Raw genomic sequence first — 18,192 nt, 5'->3', positions numbered from 1 at the left:
CACTGAGGTTCCCGGCCAGATTGAGAATGGACACTAAGAATGACTGCAAAATATCTTCATGCCTACACAACAGATGTCCTTTATAAAGTTGATGGACTGAGTAAGTCATGGTGTAATTTTATTTTTTTTTTAATTTTATGCAGCCTCCGAGTGAATTTGACTCGCTCAATACACACTTGACCATTCGAGAAACCGGGGCATCTGTTTTGTTTTTTGTGGGGGTTTTTTTGTTGGTTCCACGTGGCGGCTGGAGCTTGTTTTGTGGAATAACACACCTTCAGGACAGTTGTGGATGAATCTGTTCGTTCTTTGTGCTTATGCCTCCTGTTGGCTGGAGTTTATTTTTGTTGAGTATTTTTAAGGTACATTAGAATGATTACGTCATCTGCTGCACTCATAACAGCGGGCTCACTGAACACTTGTTTATCTGTCCGAGGAAACTGAATGGCTTTATATCAGCTGAAATTGGTTTTGTGGAGGAACACACCTTTGAGACAGTTCTGTGAATGAATCTACATGTTCTTTGTGTTTATTCTGCCTATTGGCTGGGGTCTGTTTTACAAAGTATTTTCTGTTATGTGGCGCTGTTGTGCACAGTGTTAATGCACATGTTTTTCTTTTTTCTGTTTGTTTTGTTCTGGGGGGAGTTCAGGGTTTGATTGTTGCAATAATGTTGGAATGTGGTCTGTATAATCTTGTTTTTGACACACAATTTATTTTTTCTATTATATCAAAATGTCAAATCTTAATATGAGTGGATTGTCTCTCTCCACATGGAAGGTGAATGGGTTGGGGCACCCCATAAAAAGAAGGAAGGTTATTTCTTTTCTTAAACTTAAGAAATATGATATAGTGTTTCTTCAAGAAATGCATCTTTCCCCGCAGGAAGCTGAAAAATTTGGGAAGATATGGGGTGGACATGTTTTCTTTAGCGCTGGCTCAAGTAAGAGCAAGAGAGTCATTATATTGATAAATAAACATCTACAATTCAAATTTCTCAAACAGATTAAAGATAAATCAGGAAAAGTCATAATTGTTTTAGCAGAAATTCAGGGGCAAAGTTTGATTTTGACTAATATTTACGCACCTAACACTGATGATCAGGGCTATTTTATAGATCTTGAAGGGATGTTGCAAGCCGCTGGCACCCCTCATGATATAATACTGGGAGGAGACTTTAATCTATTGATGGACTCAATCCTTGATCATAGTGAAGCAAAAGTGTGTAAGCCCCCTAGAGGACACTGATGCTTCACAGAATGTGTAAAAATCTTGGTCTTACAGATATTTGGAGACTTTTGAACCAATCTGGGAGGGACTATACATTTTTTCATCAGTCCATAAGATTTATTCTAGAATAGATTTTTATATATATATATATATATATATATATATATATATATATATATAAATCCCTCATTTCATCTGTTGTTGATTGCTCAATTGGAAATATCTTAGTCTCAGATCATGCCCTGGTGAGTTTAGAGGTGTTACCACATATGGAGAAAAAGAAATCATATAGTTGTTGCTTTAATGTATCCCTTTTGCAAAATCCTGATTTTCAACAAATGTTAAAGGCTGAAATCAATGTTGATATGGAGACCAACTGGTCCTCAGTCTCCTCTGTGGGCGTGGCTTGGGAAGCACTTAAGGCGGTTCTTAGGGGTCGGATCATACAGTATGCCTTATTCATCAAAAAATCCAAGGCACGAGAACTCGTGGAATTGGAAGAGAATATTAAAAGTGTCAAGGCAGAGTTGAAGCGCCGAATGTCATCTAATGGCCTCAGAGAATTGACCCATTTGAAATACAGATATAATACTATTTTGTCGCAGAAAGTGGAGTTTTGGTTGTTCAGGGCGAGACAGTCATATTTAGAGTCGGGGGACAAAGCAGGGAAGCTTTTTGCTAGATATATAAAGCAGAGAGAGTCTTTTTCTACCATTCCCTCTGTGAAATCTGCGGGTGGTGAAATATGCCATTGATATTAATAATGCCTTTAAAGAATTCTATCTCGATCTCTATAGTTCCACGTCTTCGTCCACTGATGAAGATATTAGAAATTTTGTGGAACCATTAGAACTCCCTAAACTGACGACTGAGCAAAAAATTCTCTTGATTCTGAAATAACCTTGGAGGAGATTGACGAGGTAATTAAGACCTTTCCTACATGCAAGCCTCCGGGGCCAGATGGCTTTGTCGCTGAATTTTTTAGATCTTATGCTACAGAATTTGCTTAACTTTTGTTAGAAGTTTCAACGGAATCATTAAAGAATGGAAAGCTTACCCCAACCATGACACAAGCCTGGATCAGTCTGATTCTTAAAAAGGACAAAGATCCAAGCGAGTGTAAGAGTTACCATCCAATTTCCCTGATCCAGCTATATGTACAAATTTTGTCAAAAATTCTTGCTAACCGAATAAATAAAGTTATGACATCTCTTATACATACAGATCAGATGGGGATTATTCGGGCTGAAGCTCTTCTGATAACATCAGGTGTCTAATCAATATCACGTGGTCAGTAGCGAATGATCAGACTCCGGTCGCTGCCATTTCACTTGACGCCGAAAAGGCGTTTGATATGGTAGAATGGGATTATCTTTTGAAGATTTTGCAAGTATATGGGTTCGGGAATACTTTTATTGGATGGATTAAGTTACTTTTTAGACACCCTGTAGCAGTGGTACAAACAAATGGATTAATTTCAGATTATTTTACTCTGAATAGGGGCACCTGGCAGGGTTTCCCTCTTTCCCCATTATTGTTCTGTCTTGCCCTGGAACCATTAACAGCCGCAATAAGTAAGGATGGTGATTTTCCAGGGATGGTGGCAGGAGGTGTGGCACATAAGCTTCTGCTTTACGCAGATTATATTTTATTATTCGTCTCCGAACCTACTAGATATATATGTGCCTCCACAGAATTATTAATTCCTTTTCAAAATTTTCGGGATAAAGAGTTAATTGGTCTAAATCCGAAGCTTTGGCTCTGACAGCGTACTGCCCAGTAATGGCTTTTCAACGGGGTTAATTCTGACCCTTTATTTAAAAGGTTTTCGAGCGATGTGGGCAGGTGGGCTTAATTTATCAATGATTGGGAAGGTTAATGTTATTAAAATGAATTGTATTCCAAATTCAACTACCTGCTACAGTCTCTCCCTGTAGATGTCCCCCTCTCTTATTTCAAATAATTTGATAGCATAGCGAAGTCCTTTATTTGGAATTTCAATAAGTTACATAGGCCGATTGACAAGGGTGGGCTAGGCCTAACCAAGATTTTGTTTTTTTAATATGCGTTCGGTCTTAGACATTTGGCTCATTGGTGGCTTCTACCTGAGAGAGCCCCTCCCTAGTTTCTTATTGAACAGGAAGTCCTTGCCCCTATTTCACCATTGCAAAGCCTTTCGATCAAACTAACCAGTGAAGTTAAGTCACACCTCATTATTTCACATTTACATGTGATTTGGACAAGCGTGGCCACAGTATTTAATTCAGACATTTATTTAAATATTGCCTCAAGCATATGGCTGAACCCCAAATTATGTATCAATAAGTCCCCTTTCTGTTGGTCAGAGTGGATTGTGAGGGAGGTTGCTGCACTCGGTGACCTGTATGAGAGTGGAGTGTTGAGATCTTTTGAGAATTTGGGTCATCATTTTGGGATTCACAGATCTCAGTTTTATAGGTATTTACAGCTACGCCAATGTGGCAGATGCTTTGGGAGTGGTGATTACTGCTTTTGGAAAAGGTCATGAGGCATCAGTGTATTACTCCCTGCTAATTCTGAGTCTGGGGGATGGAGCTTTAACTTCTATTCAAGATTTTTGGTTGAGGGTTCAGAGTTATTTGTGTGACCTTTTGGGCACTCAGGTTTTACTTTGCCCCAGACTTTGTGTTTTGGGCGATAGGGCGGTCATAAATTTGGGGGACAAATTTATAGAAAATTGGGTTCTGACAAGTGTTATGATTGGCAGACAAGTCATTTTAAGGGGTTGGAAGTTGGAGGGTACGTCATCATTTCCAGAGAGGTGTGCAGAGATGGGAAGGGTGGCAGCTTTTGAAGAAGGGGTATCTAGAGGATTGGGTAATTTGGACTTGTTTATGGGAAAGTGGGGCAAATATCTGGCATTTTTGGAGGGCTCTCAGGGAGGGACAGTGGAGAGAGAGGTGTAGATGTTATGTGTGTGATTATCATACTTTATTTAATTATTTTATTTATTTTTTTAATATTAGTTTCTGTGTGTCTATAATCATGTGGGACCAGAGGGGTGTTCTTGTGGGTGGGGTTAGGGATTGGGAGGGGGGTGGGGTAGTAATAGAGGAGGTTAAATATTGATTCTGTTTGTTCTTGCTTTTATTTGTTAATATATGAATCAATAAAAAAAACATTAATCTGAAAGAAAAACCTTCCCAATCATTGATAAATGTATTGAAGCCCACCTGCCACATCGCTCGAAAAACTTTTTATTAAGGGGTCAAAATTAACTGTATCTAAATCACACAAATACTTAATGCCCTGTTTAGGCCACTGGTAGATGCCCAGCTGAAAAGCCGTCGCTGGGCAGTATGCTGTCAGAGCCAAAGCTTCGGATGTAGACCAATTAACTCTGTATCCTAACAACTTAGAAAAGGAAATAATAATTCTGTGGAGGCAAGGCATAGATCTAGTAGGGTTGGAGACAAATAATAAAATATAATCTGCGTAAAGCAGAAGCTTATGCGCCATACCTCCCGCCACCACCCCTGGAAAATCATCTTCCTTTCTTATCGCAGCTGCTAATGGTTCCAGGGCAAGACAGAACAATAATGGGGAAAGAGAGCAACCCTGTCGGGTGCCCCTATCCAGAGTAAAATAATCTGAAATGAATCCATCTGTTTGTACCGCCGCTACCGGGTCTCTATAAAGTAACTTATTCCATCCAATAAAAGTATTCCTGAACCCGTATATTTCCAAAATCTTAAAAAGATAATCCCATTCTAACATATCAAATGCCTTTTCGGCGTCAAGTGAGATGGCAGCGACCGGAGACTGATCATTCGCCACAGACCACATGATATTGATGAAACGCCTAATGTTATCAGAAGAGCTACGGCCCCGAATAAACCCCACCTGATCTATATGTATTAGAGATGTCACAAATCTACTTAATCGGTTACCCACATTTTTGACAACATTTTTACATATAGCTGGATCAGGGAAATTGGACGGTAACTTTTACACTTGCTTGGATCTTTGTCCTTTTTAGGAATCAGACTGATCCGCACTTGTTTCATGGTTGGGGGAAGCTTTCCATTCTTTAATTCTTCCGTATAAACTTCTAACAAAAGTGGAGCCAATTCTGTAGCATTTACATTTACATTTATTCATTTGGCAGACACTTTGGATAAAAGCGACTTACGAAAGAGGAAAACATAAGCAAATCATCTTAAGGAGACAGTGGTAAGAAAAGTGCCATTTTACAAAGTTTCACTAGCATCAGAATAGTATTCAAAACAGATTAAAGTGCTACAAGAATTTATTTTTATTTATTTTTTTGTGACTGGTTAAGTGCTCATGGAAAAAATGTGTTTTTAGTCATTTTTTGAAGACAGAAAGTGAGTCAGCTTCACGAATGGAGTTGGGAAGGACATTCCACCAATGTGGTATGATGAAGCTGAAAGTCCAGGAAAGTGTTTTGGTGCCTCTTTGTGTTGGTACAAGGCGATGTTCCTTAGCCGACCACAGGCTTCTAGTGGACGCGTAGCTCTGCAGAAATTATTTTAGGTATGCTGGAGCAGACCCAGTGACTGTTCTGTATGCCAGCATAAGATCCTTGAAATTGATACGTGCATCAACCGGCAGCCAGTGAAAAGAGACATGGAGTGGTGTAACATGCGCTCTCTTTGGTTCATTAAAGACCAGACGTGGTGCTGTATTCTGGATCATTTGCAGGGGTCTAATTGCACATGCAGGGAGGCCTGCAATGAGAGTGTTACAGTAGTCCAGTCTAGTTATGACAAGTGACTGAACAAGCAGTTGTGTGGCATGTTCAGAGAGGAAGGGTCTTCCTGATTTTGTAGAGTGTAAATCTACATGATCTTGCAGTCTTTGAGATGTGGTCTGTGAAATTTAGTTTGTTATCGTTGGTTACCCCTAGATTTCTGACCGTTTTGGAAGGCGTTACTGTAGTTGCACCCAGCTGCACGGTGATGTTGTGTTCAACAGCAGGGTTGGCTGGAAAGACAAGGAGTTCTGTCTTGGCTGAGTTGAGTTGCTGGTGGTGTTCCTTCATCCATGCCAAGATGTCTGCAAGGCAGGCAGAGATTCGAGCAGTCACTGTGGTGTCATTGGGCTGGAAAGACAAGTAGAGTTGCATGTCATCAGCGTGGCAGTGTTAAGAGAAACCATGTGCCTGAATGATGGGTCCCAGTGATGTTGTGTATATAGAGAAGAGAAGTGGCCCAAGCACTGATCCCTGAGGTACCCCAGTAAGTAGCTGATGTTGCTTGGATACCTCACCTCTCCAAGCTACCTTGAAGGACCTACCTGAGAGATAGGAATTAAACCAGTCAAGCACAGTTCCTGTGATGCCCAGCGAGGACAAGGTGGAGAGTAAGATCTGATGGTTGACTGTGTCAAAGGCTGCAGAAAGGTCCAGTAGAATCAGGATGGATGCTGGACTGACACCATACACCTGTTTATGCGGTACAGTTGAACTGCTTACCACAGATGCCTCAAAGGCACGCTCGGGGGGCGGTAACAGTTACCTGGTGCTTCTCTCTGCAATTTATTTCCGGACGTGGCTGCATTTGGATGCCGGAATTTGGACTGCATTGAAAAACACAAAGAAAGTAGTTGTGTGAGGTTAAGACTAGCGAGAACACACAAAATTTGATTAATGATTTGACATTTCAAGATGACTCTTACTGATGACAAATATTTTAACCAGAATTATCTGTGGTTCCGTAGGCTTTGTCTCTAGACTGTAAACGGTAAAGAGAGAAAAGTTAGAGGGAGACAGAAAATTTAAAATGAAATGGAAAATAATCAAAGACTAAATGAACAAAATCCACCAATAAATATTCTGTCATTATGCTTAATAGCAATAACAGGGATGCTGATTGAGGCTTGGTGCTCATTGATTGTGATTGTGTAACAGAATTTTATTGGAGGGATTTTATCAATTTAAAATTCCACAATGGGGAAGTCTTATTCTGTATGGCCAGGAGATTGTGTTGATTATGTCTAGAGTGGGGGCCCTCCACATAGAACAGAATCAGCTCAGTGCCCAACACACAAGTGAAATTAAATAAAACAGCCAATAAGTAATTAAACATAAGCTGGGAACTAATGGGTGGTAGATAATAAATAAGAATGAGAGGCAGCCGTAAGTCCTGTAAACTTACACTGTTTCAGACTTATTATTATCAAGTACTTCAGCTTTGATAAGAAATTGATAAAAATGGAAATTAATGAAACATGAAGAAAATATCAATTTAATCAGCTCTCCAAGCTCAGCTTAAATTAACTTCAACTCAATTGCTCATTGAGAGACTGTAATTTGTGTTATGAGATAATGGAAGGTAGGAAATTGAATAATATGCATAAGAGACAAAATGTGTTTAAAGAAACCTTTTATAAGAAGATAAAGGGTTAAATTGGTTAATGTTTGTTCAAACACAATCTGTATTTAACTGTAACAGGCCGCTGGATGCTGACTGCTAGCTTTTGATGCTAGGGTTTAGTATATACTTACAATGAAAGACCGCTAACTTGTAAGTTTAGCTGTGCTATGCTATTAGCTAGCTGTGCTGTGTTGACAATATGGCGTCGGTAGGTTGCGCATGCGCGGTTAGTTGCCCCGGAAGTCTCTCTTTAGGACTTCCCGTGAACTTTCGTCGTCATAGCAACCAACACTAGTGATTTATGATCTTTTTCTAGTACTTCTGAAACACAGTTTCATCGATTCCTATGAACGTCAGCGCGTTCCACAATGCACAACTCATAGCCGTCACGTCCAGCTCGTAGCTCAACATGGCGCTTGTGATCTCAATGCATTGAAGACGAACCTTAATGCACAAATAAACAGCACACTTAGCAGTTTGCAGCGTGGTATTATCACTCTAGTTATTTTAAAGAGCAACTCTCAGCAATGCAAGTCACAGACAATTTACGTAATTGTTTTACGGAGTGGCGCATATACTTTCGACTCGTTTCGGAGCGAGATTAGTCTATACTTAAGCGGCAGGTTCACTGCAGATGTTTCAGTAACAACGGAATTTGATCAGAGCGGATTTTGTGTCAGTTTCTGGATACGCAACAGGGTCTTTCCACTGAAGTTAAACAGATTTACTGCAAATCTCTAGCGTGATCAAACATTTACACTCCCATTCAAAATTACACTCGGACAATGATGCACATTACACAAGTTATTTTCAAATTCGCTCAGCGAGTAGACACGAAAATGCGAACATCTACTTCAGTGATTAAACCACAGACAGTTAAGATAGTCTAGTTGAATGCACTGGAACATCGCAATGTCATCAATCTAGCTATTAAATAAGGCCTTTTAGAAAGAGATCGAGGAACATCGCTCGTATCTTTTCCTTACCGCACTACGAGGAGGTTTCTTCGTCCTGGCAGGGGAAATTTCAAACTCCTTTCTTAGTTTAACTGGAACTTAATTCCATAAAAGTGTGTCTGGGTTTGTTTCATCAGATAGTTCAGTTACATTTCTGTGCTCTTTTCATGAGCGCTGAAGGCGGCGTTCAGCCTTTAACTTATAACGGAGGTAAATATGAGCTCTAGCTTTCTCGTTGTCATGACAACAAACCGTCGCATAATATATACGTCACAGACGCGGAGCTTCTGTAGTTTCTCTGTTCTGTTTCTGGATTCAAAGAAAAGAAAGACTGTGTATAAATCGACAAATAACTCATTTAGATTTTTGCACGCATTCCAACACCAGTATATGTAGGGAAATTGGATTGTATAAATTAATTAATTTGTTTACGAATCTTGGATGCATTCGACCACCATTATATGTAGGGAAACTTGGTAGTATAAATGTACACGGGATGGGTTAAAGTACCCGTGTACCTCCACCATTATACGTAAGGAAACAGTATGTGTAATGAACTGGCCATGGAGACGGTGTTAGGATCCATGTGCTGGAAGTTTATTATGAACACAAGCAAACAATCCAAATCGGCAGGCAAACAGACCGATCAGGGTCTCAGTCTTCAAAGAGAGTGCCTTAAGTTCAGCTGACTCCAAGGGCTCAAAGGGAGCTCCCCGTAGACCCCGGAGGACTACAGAGAGGTCCCACGAGGGGACGAGGCGCGGTCTGGAGGAATTCAACCTCCTAGCTCCTCTCAGGAACCTGATGATCAAGTCGCGCTTCCCCAAGTACTTACCATCTACTGCATTGTGATGAGCCGAAATTGCGGCTACATACACCTTCAATGTGGAGGACAGCCGCCCCTCCAGCCTCTCCTGCAGGAATGAAAGCACCGATCCGACAGCGCATCTCTGGGGGTCTTCGCGTCGGGAAGAACCCCATTTAGCGAACAGACGCCACTTCAAGGCATACAGGCGCCTCGTAGCCCTAGCCTGAGTGATCGTGTCTACCACCGTGGGTGGTAGGCCACTTAGGTCTTCCGCGTCCCAACCGGGGGCCAGACGTGGAGATTCCAGAGGTCTGGTTGCGGATGCTAGATGGTGCCCCGTCCCTAAGAAAGAAGGTCCTTCCTCAGGGGAATTCGCCAGGGGGTGCTGTTGTGAGGAGTGTGAGATCCGAGAACCACATCTGGGTGGGCCAGTAGGGTGCTACTAGGATGATCTGCTCCTCGTCCTCCCTGACCTTGCACAGGGTCTGTGCAAGTAGGCTCACTGGGGGAAATGCGTATTTGCGTAGTCCAGAGGGCCAGCGCATCTATACCAAGGGGTGCCTCGGTCAGGGCGTACCAAAGTGGGCAGTGGGAGGATTCCCGGGAAGCAAACAGGTCTACCTGTGCTCGACCGAATCGACTCCAAATCAGCTGGATCACCTGAGGGTAACCTGACATGACAGCGCGTCCGCTGTGGTGTTGAGGTCGCCCGGGATGTGAGTGGCTCGTAGGGACTTGAGGCGCTGCTGACTCCAGAGGAGGAGACGGCGGGCAAGTTGTGACATGCAACAGGAGCGTAGACTGTTTTGACGGTTGATGTACACAACTGTCGCTGTGTTGTCCGTCCGGACCAACACGTGCTTGCCCTGGATCAGCAGCCGGAACCTCCACAGGGCAAGCAGTACTGCCAACAACTCTAGGCAGATGATGTGCCAATGCAGCCACGGGCCAGTCCAGGAGCCGGCAGCTGTGTACCCATTGTATACGGCGCCCCAGCCCGTCTTGGAGGCGTCTGTTGTAACCACGACATGCCTGGAGACCTGCTCTAGGGAAACCCCTGCCCGTAGAAATGCAAGGTCAGTCCAAGGACTGAAGAGGCGGCAACAGATCATCATGGTGGCTACGCGATGTGTCCCGCAGCGCTATGCCCATCTCGGGACTCGAGTCTGAAGCCAGTGCTGAAGCGGTCTCATATGCATCAACCTGAGTGGTGTGGCCACTGCTGAGGATGCCATATGCCCCAGGAGCCTCTGAAAAAGCTTCAGTGGAACCGCTGTCCTCCGTCTGAACGCCTTCAGACAGTTCAGCACCGACTGCGCATGCTCGTTCGTGAGGCGCGCTGTCATTGAGACTGAGTCCAACTCCAAACCGAGAAGAGAGATGCTCTGAACCGGGGAGAGCTTGCTTTTTTCCCAGTTGACCCAAAGCCCCAGTTGGCTGAGGTGCCGGAGCACGAGGTCCCTGTGTGCGCACAGCAACTCTCGAGAGTGAGCTAGGATTAGCCAGTCATCGAGATAGTTGAGGATGCGGACGCCCACTTCCCTTAGCGGGGCAAGGGCTGCCTCTGTGACCTTCGTGAAGACGTGAGGGGACAAGGACAGGCCGAAGGGGAGGACCTTGTACTGGTACGCCTGGCCTTCGAAGGCAAACCGCAGGCAGGGTCTGTGTCGAGGGGACCAAGGGAATGATCACATCGGACGTACCGGCAGGTGGGGCCTCGCGGCGGGGCGGAGCTCGAGGTGCCACGTCGAGGGGACTCGAGCCCGTGGCCGTGCTGAGTCCAGGGACATCTAAGCAGTTACCTGGCTCCTGCCGCCCAGCATAAGATTGGCCAACGAGGGGGGAGGAGGAGTCTCGTCCCCGTAGTCCACCAGAACCAATCACGTGTGGGCATGTTTGTGCCACAACTGGGTGGACAGGGCCGCCGCTGGAGCGCCATACCTGAAAAAATGGGACGGTGGACGGTGGTCGTGACGACGGCCATACGCACCGGGACATGTGACCCAGGGAACAAGAAAACCGCACTTTTGTTGAACTTTTGGGTTGGACATGTGGCGAAATTAAATGAAAACGAAACAAAAGATTCTCCTCCCGGCACTCCACCAGGGGATGGAGTGGTCTGCTCACCAACACCAGAGAAGCAGGTCTCCTCGCCCCTGGGTTGCCCGTCTCAGGGGCGCTTTGAAGCCTTCCTCGGGTTCTCAGCGGCCGGCCGTGAGACGGGTGGCATCTGCTTCCTGCATTGGGCTCCACGCCGGGGGCGGGCTGTGGCGGAGCTGGTGTTGTTGCTGCAGGAGGACACCCTTGGCGTTGAGCAGACGGGGTGTGGGGTCTTGAGCTGTGCCGGGGCAGGATGTGTTGTATGGCCTCCGTCTGCTACTTCACCGCTGAGAACTGCTGGGAAAAGTCCTCGACGGTGTGGCCAAACAGGCCAACCTGGGAGATGGGGGCGTCAAGGAACCGTGCCTTGTCAGCCTTTTGCATCTCAACCAAGTTGAGCCAAAGGTGGCGCTCCTGGACCACCAGGGTGGACATCGCCTGCCTGAGAGACCGCGCCGTGACCTTCGTCGCCCGGAGAGCAAGGTCGTTCGCCGAGCGCAGTTCCTGCATCAATCTCGGGTCATAACTACCCTTGTGCAGTTCTTTTAGCGCCTTGGCTTGGTGTACTTGCAGGAGAGCCATGGCGTGCAGGGTGGAGGTGGCTTGTCCAGTGGCACCGTAGGCCTTAGCTGTCAGGGACGATGTAAACCTACAGGCCCTGGATGGGAGCTTCGGGCACCCGCGCCAGGTGGCGGTGCTCTGAGGACACAAGTGCACCACAAACGCCTTATCCACCTGGGGGATAACCGAATACCCCCTGGCCGCTCCACCATCGAGGGTAGTGAGAGCGGTGGAGCTGAAAGACCGGGACCGGGCAGTAAAAGGTGCCTCCCATGATCTTGTCAGCTCCTCATGCACTTCCGGGAAGAAAGGAATGGGGGCAGGGGGCATGGCCGTGGGTGGCGCCCCGAGCCCAGGAACCAATCGTCAAGCCGCGAGGGTTCAGGGGAGAGTGGAGGGTTCCACTCTAGCCTGACGCTCGCGGCCGCCCGGGAAAGCATGTCCGTCATTTCCGCGTCGTCCTGGGCGACCATTTCACGGAGGAAGCCCAGTCGAAGCCTCTGCGTCCGACTGGATGAGCCCCTTCTCCAATGCTGCGCTCGATAACTCGTCGTCTTCCCAGGCTCTGAACAAGAGGTCCAACTCGCCCTGAGACGAGTCGGCGGTCTCGTCCGAGCGCCCGACCGGGCCGAGCGAGCGTGCTGGGGAATCGGAGGTCTGTGGGGGGGATACCCGGCGGAGGTTGTCCCATTGATGTCTCCAAATCGCCCCCAGTGCTAACCGGCACGGCCTCATACCCATAGGGAGAAGGACCGAGGCATACAATCATGTAACTTTCTCTCTGTTGACCTCTCTCATTAACAAGGCATTTCCGTCCACAGAATGGCTTAGACTCTCTTAGCCTTTCTGATGTTAAGGCCTGGATATCTTTAAGTTTCTTAAATTTAAATGAAAGTGACATCATCATGTTTGGCTCTTCAGAAGCCCCTAAAACTTCTCATTTAAATTTTGGTGTTTTATCCTCTTCGGTTAAAAATAGTTTGAAAAATTTGGGGGTCTTTTTGATAATGTCCTTAAATTTGACAAGCAGATTAACTCTGGCTAAAGTACTGGCTAAAGTGAAGTCCTTTCTGTCCATCAAGCACTTCGAAACAGCGATACATGCTTTTATCACCTCTAGACTGGACTATTGTAATTCCCTATATTTGGGAATAAACAATTCTAACATATCTATATTACAGATGGTTCAAAATGCAGCTGCGAAAGTTTTAACGGGTGTTCGTAAATGTGAACATATTACTCCTGTTTTAGTGTCTTTACATTGGCTTCCTGTCCGTTCTAGAATTGATTTTAAAGTGCTCTTGCTTGTATTTAAATCCTTAAATGGCCGAGCCCCTGCCTACCTCTCCAACCTTTTGTGTGAACACTGTCCAGGAAGAGATCTTAGATCCGCCAACCAGAGTTTATTAACTGTCCCTAAGTCGAAGGTAAAATCTAGGGGTTATCGAGCGTTCGCCATAGCCACACCTAAACTTTGGAACAGCTTACCGTCTTCGATCAGAACTGCTCCACTACATATTTTTAAATCTAAGTTAAAAATGCATCTTTTCTCTCTAGCCTACAACTTGTGATGTTCTCTGTTGTTTATTATTTTATGTCTTTGGGTCTATATTATTATGTTTTATTATATTTAAAAAGTTCTTGCGAACACATTGTACAGCACATTGGTCAACTGTTGTTGTTTTTAAATTGTGCTTTATAAATAAAATGATGATGATAATGGGCTGGTTTGAGTATTTCTGTAACTGCTGATCTCCTGGGATTTTCACGCACAACAGCCTCTAGAATTTACTCAGAATGGTGCCAAAAACAAAAAACATCCAGTGAGGGGCAGTTCTGTGGATGGAAGCGCCTTGTTGATGAGAGTGGTCAACGGAGAATAGCCAGACTGGTTTGAACTGACAAAGTCTACGGTAACTCGGATAACCGCTCTGTACAACTGTGGTGAGAAGTATAATATCTCAGAATGCTATTCTGAGATGCGGGTTGGCACTGTTTTGGCAGCATGAGGTGGGACCTACACAATATTAGGCAGGTAGTTTTAATGTTGTGGCTGATCGATGTATGTATATGAATATATATACATACATACATACACACATACATATATATATATCTATATCTATATATCTATATATATATATACACTATATTGCCAAATGTATTCGCTCACCCATCCAAATAATTGAATTCAGGTGTTCCAATCACTTCCATGGCTGCAGGTGTATAAAATGAAGCACCTAGGCATGCAGACTGCTTCTACAAACATTTGTGAAAGAATGGGCTGCTCTCAGGAGCTCAGTGAATTCCAGCATGGTACTGTGATAGGATGCCACCTGTGCAACAAGTCCAGTCGTGAAATTTCCTCGCTACTAAATATTCCACAGTCAACTGTCAGTGGTATTATAACAAAGTGGAAGCGATTGGGAATGACAGCAACTCAGCCACGAAGTGGTAGGCCACGTAAAATGACAGAGCGGGGTCAGTGGATGCTGAGGCGCATAGTGCGCAGAGGTCGCCAACTTTCTGCAGAGTCAATCGCTACAGACCTCCAAAGTTCATGTGGCCTTCAGATTAGCTCAAGAACAGTGCGTAGAGAGCTTCATGGAATGGGTTTCCATGGCCGAGCAGCTGCATCCAAGCCATACATCACCAAGTGCAATGCAAAGCGTCGGATACAGTGGTGTAAAGCACGCCGCCACTGGACTCTAGAGCAGTGGAGACGCGTTCTCTGGAGTGACAAATCACACTTCTCCATCTGGCAATCTGATGGATGAGTCTGGGATTGATGGTTGCCAGGAGAACGGTACTTGTCTGACTGCATTGTGCCAACTGTGAAGTTTGGTGGAGGGGGGATTATGGTGTGGGGTTGTTTTTCAGGAGTTGGGCTTGGCCCCTTAGTTCCAGTGAAAGGAACTCTGAATGCTTCAGCATACCAAGAGATTTTGGACAATTCCATGCTTAACAAGCCGTTTTCACCCACAGAACTGCCACTCGCTGGATGTTTTCTATTTTTCGCACAATTCTCTTTGCACTCTAGAGACTGTTGTGCATGAAAATCCCAGGAGATCAGCAGTTACAGAAATACTAGCCCGTCTGGCACCAACAATCATGTCATGGTCTAAATCACAGAGATCAAATGTTTTCCTCATACTGATGATTGGTGTGAACATTAACTGAAGCTCCTGACCCATAGCTGCATGATTTTATACATTACACTTCTGCCACATGATTGGCTGATTAGATAATCACATGAATAAGTAGATGTACAGGTGTGCCTAATAAAGTGGCGATGAGTGTCCATGCTACCACAAGAAGGTTGTTTTCGGGCATACCCCGAACATTAGAGCATGAACTCCACAGCCCTTCATGTATCTTTAAACATTCCCATTGAAAATGGATGAGGCTCTCTGATGTCATTATTTTTGTTTCAACAACTGGTCCTCCACATTGATGGCAGGTCCTAAATGGCTCCATTAAACAAGACTCATTGTTCAGCCATTTCTTTCCTTCCAATGTCCTTAATTTTCCTCCTCTTCCTCTGTAGATGGGATTGAATTCAGAGAAAGAAAACTAAAATACTTCATGTCTGAGGATCTGAAGAATGGATGCTGTCATCCATAGCATTCTTCTAATGTTAGTTCAGTCTGCGCTGGGTCATCCTACCTTGCAGAAAAATAATGACAATGATAGGAAGTTGTTATGAAGTTTTGATTAACACATCTATCTTGTTCAACAACAACCCTAAGAACTATGGACAGGAAATGTTATATTTTCAACAACAATTACTTTTCAAATATTGTTGCAAATGACAGTTACAATAAAACTTGTGACAAAAGTGTATGTAAGAACTTACTGATGGATAGGTCCATATGGGAGGTAGGGCATGCTATGTCCCAGACGTGGATGGATGCGTCCATTGTCCTGATGGTTCCGCACATCTTAGGACAGAAATTTGTTGCCCAGTGCTAGTTTGGATCTTTTGTTTTACTGGGTTGACTGGGGAACACCAGCAAAAAATGCACTTGTTCCATATTTGTCTGCTGACTGGATGTCATGACTAGTTTGAGATGGATCATTTGCAGTCTCCTAAAACCATTCATATTGTTGTTTCGGATACGAGACTACAAGTATGTCATACACAGAGTTGGGAGGGTTACTTTTTAAACATATTCCACTACAGATTACAGAATACATGCTATAAAATGTAATTTGTAACGTATTCTGTTAGATTACTCAAAGTCAGTAATGTATTTTAAATACTTTGGATTATTTCTTCAGCACTGGTAGATTTTTTAATTGTTTTGACTATAAAAACTCTGCCAGTACAGTAAGACAAAATACACGTTAAAAACACATTCTCTAAAAAACCTAACATCGCATGCAGTGTTGTTTCTAAAACAAGATTGTGGCATGGGGGGCGTGGTCGTGTCGGTCTGCATGAGAGGGAGAGCGGCAAACTCCGGTATTATCCCTCTCTATACCATGTCTACAGAGGCAGAATATTTGTATGAATAAACCAGAGGCAGAGTTATTTTGTGTTATAATAGACTTGCGAGTACACATGACATGTTTTGAGTGGCACACGCGCACACTGAGCAGGGAGCAGGGAGATTTGAAAGTGTGCGTCCAGTTTTAAGTGAAAACAAAGGAAATCCACGTGCGAGCACAGAGATTTGTGCTCGCACAACTGGTACATGGCATGACATTCATGTGATCTAAAGCCATAAAAGGACAGACTGCAAAAGTTAACAGTTGTAATGAGTCCTCTCCTCAAAGTCAGAATGCACCCAATGCTCAAATTCAAGTCCAAGTAGTGTTCAAGTCATGAGTCATCACAATCGCGACTCGAGTCGGACTCGAGTCCGAGTCTTGGAATTGAGCACTACAATACTGAAGGACGGATAAGCATTTACACCTCAAATGTGGTCAAATGCGTTTTTGACAGCATTCATAGATGATTTTTGTGATCTGATCACAAAACGTTTTAGACCCCGTTTAGACCTGTATTCAGCACTGACCACATATGATGTTATTACCATAATCACATCTTAATACCAGGTGTAAACGGGGTCAGTGAGACTTGTCAGATTCAGATGGGATTAAAATCACAAAGTACATCTATGAAACACTAATTTCCCAAACCTCTTCAAGGAAAACTTGTCCTGTCCGAATAGGGCTTTAGATGATGCGGCTCTTTTGGAAGAAATTTCATTTTGGGGTTTATCTGAATTTCAAACTATTTAGTCAATATTGTTGGACATGAAGATGTTTTCTTCTCACTGTGACTACTTGGGCAAAACGTTTTTACACGTGTATATAGATGACTTGCTGCACCGAAACTTTTCCCACATCAAAAGCAGTGGTATGGTATCTATACAGTATGAATTCTCTCATGTATTTTCAGGTGGTGTGACCGAGGGAAACTCTTTTCACAGTGTGAGCACTTGTAAGGTTTATTTCCAGTATTAACTCTCTTGTGTATTTTCAAGCAGTGTGACTGAGTAAAACTCTTTTCACAGTGTGAGCAATTGTAAGGTTTTTCTCCAGAATTAATTCTCAAGACACCATCCCCCAACTCTGTAGGGAATCAACAACTGGCTGACGATCTGAATGTGCTTTAGATGATGCAGCTCTTTTGGAAGAAATTTCATCTTTGGGTTTATCTGAATTTCAAACTATTTACTCGATACTGTTGGACATGAAGATGTTTTCTTCTCACTGTGACTACTTGGGCAAAACTTTTTTACATGAATATATAGATGACTTGCTGCGCTGAAACTTTTCCCACATCAAAAGCAGTGGTATGGTTTCTCTCCAGTATGAATTCTCTCGTGTGTTTTCAGGTTTTGTGACTGAGTGAAACTCTTTTCACAGTGTGAGCACTTGTAAGGTTTTTCTCTAGTATGGTTTCTCTTGTGTCTTTTCAAGCTTTGTAACACAGTGAAACTCTTTTCACAGTGTGAGCACTTGAATGGCTTTTCTCCAGTATGAATTCTCTCATGTGTTTTCATGTTTTCTAACTGAGTGAAACTTTTTCCACAGAGTGAGCACTTGTAAGGTTTTTCTCCAGTATGAATTCTCTCGTGTATTTTCAGGTGTTGTGACAGAGTGAAACTCTTCCCACAGTGTGAGCACTTGTAAAGTTTTTCTCCAGTAT

General features: G+C 43.9%; 1 long non-coding RNA gene across 1 annotated transcript; it reads right to left on the bottom strand.

The window, feature by feature from the left end:
• Window positions 1-5,339: 5,339 nt before the first annotated feature.
• Window positions 5,340-14,197, bottom strand: LOC127418858 (uncharacterized). Its single transcript, XR_007893551.1, has 2 exons — window positions 6,910-14,197; window positions 5,340-6,810 (listed from the first exon to the last, which is right to left on the bottom strand). It is a non-coding gene; the product is annotated as an uncharacterized LOC127418858 (long non-coding RNA).
• Window positions 14,198-18,192: the final 3,995 nt, after the last annotated feature.

Source organism: Myxocyprinus asiaticus, chromosome 28 (assembly GCF_019703515.2).
Source record: "Myxocyprinus asiaticus isolate MX2 ecotype Aquarium Trade chromosome 28, UBuf_Myxa_2, whole genome shotgun sequence".
Lineage (NCBI taxonomy): Eukaryota > Metazoa > Chordata > Actinopteri > Cypriniformes > Catostomidae > Myxocyprinus > Myxocyprinus asiaticus.
This window is presented reverse-complemented; position numbering and strand designations above follow the sequence as displayed.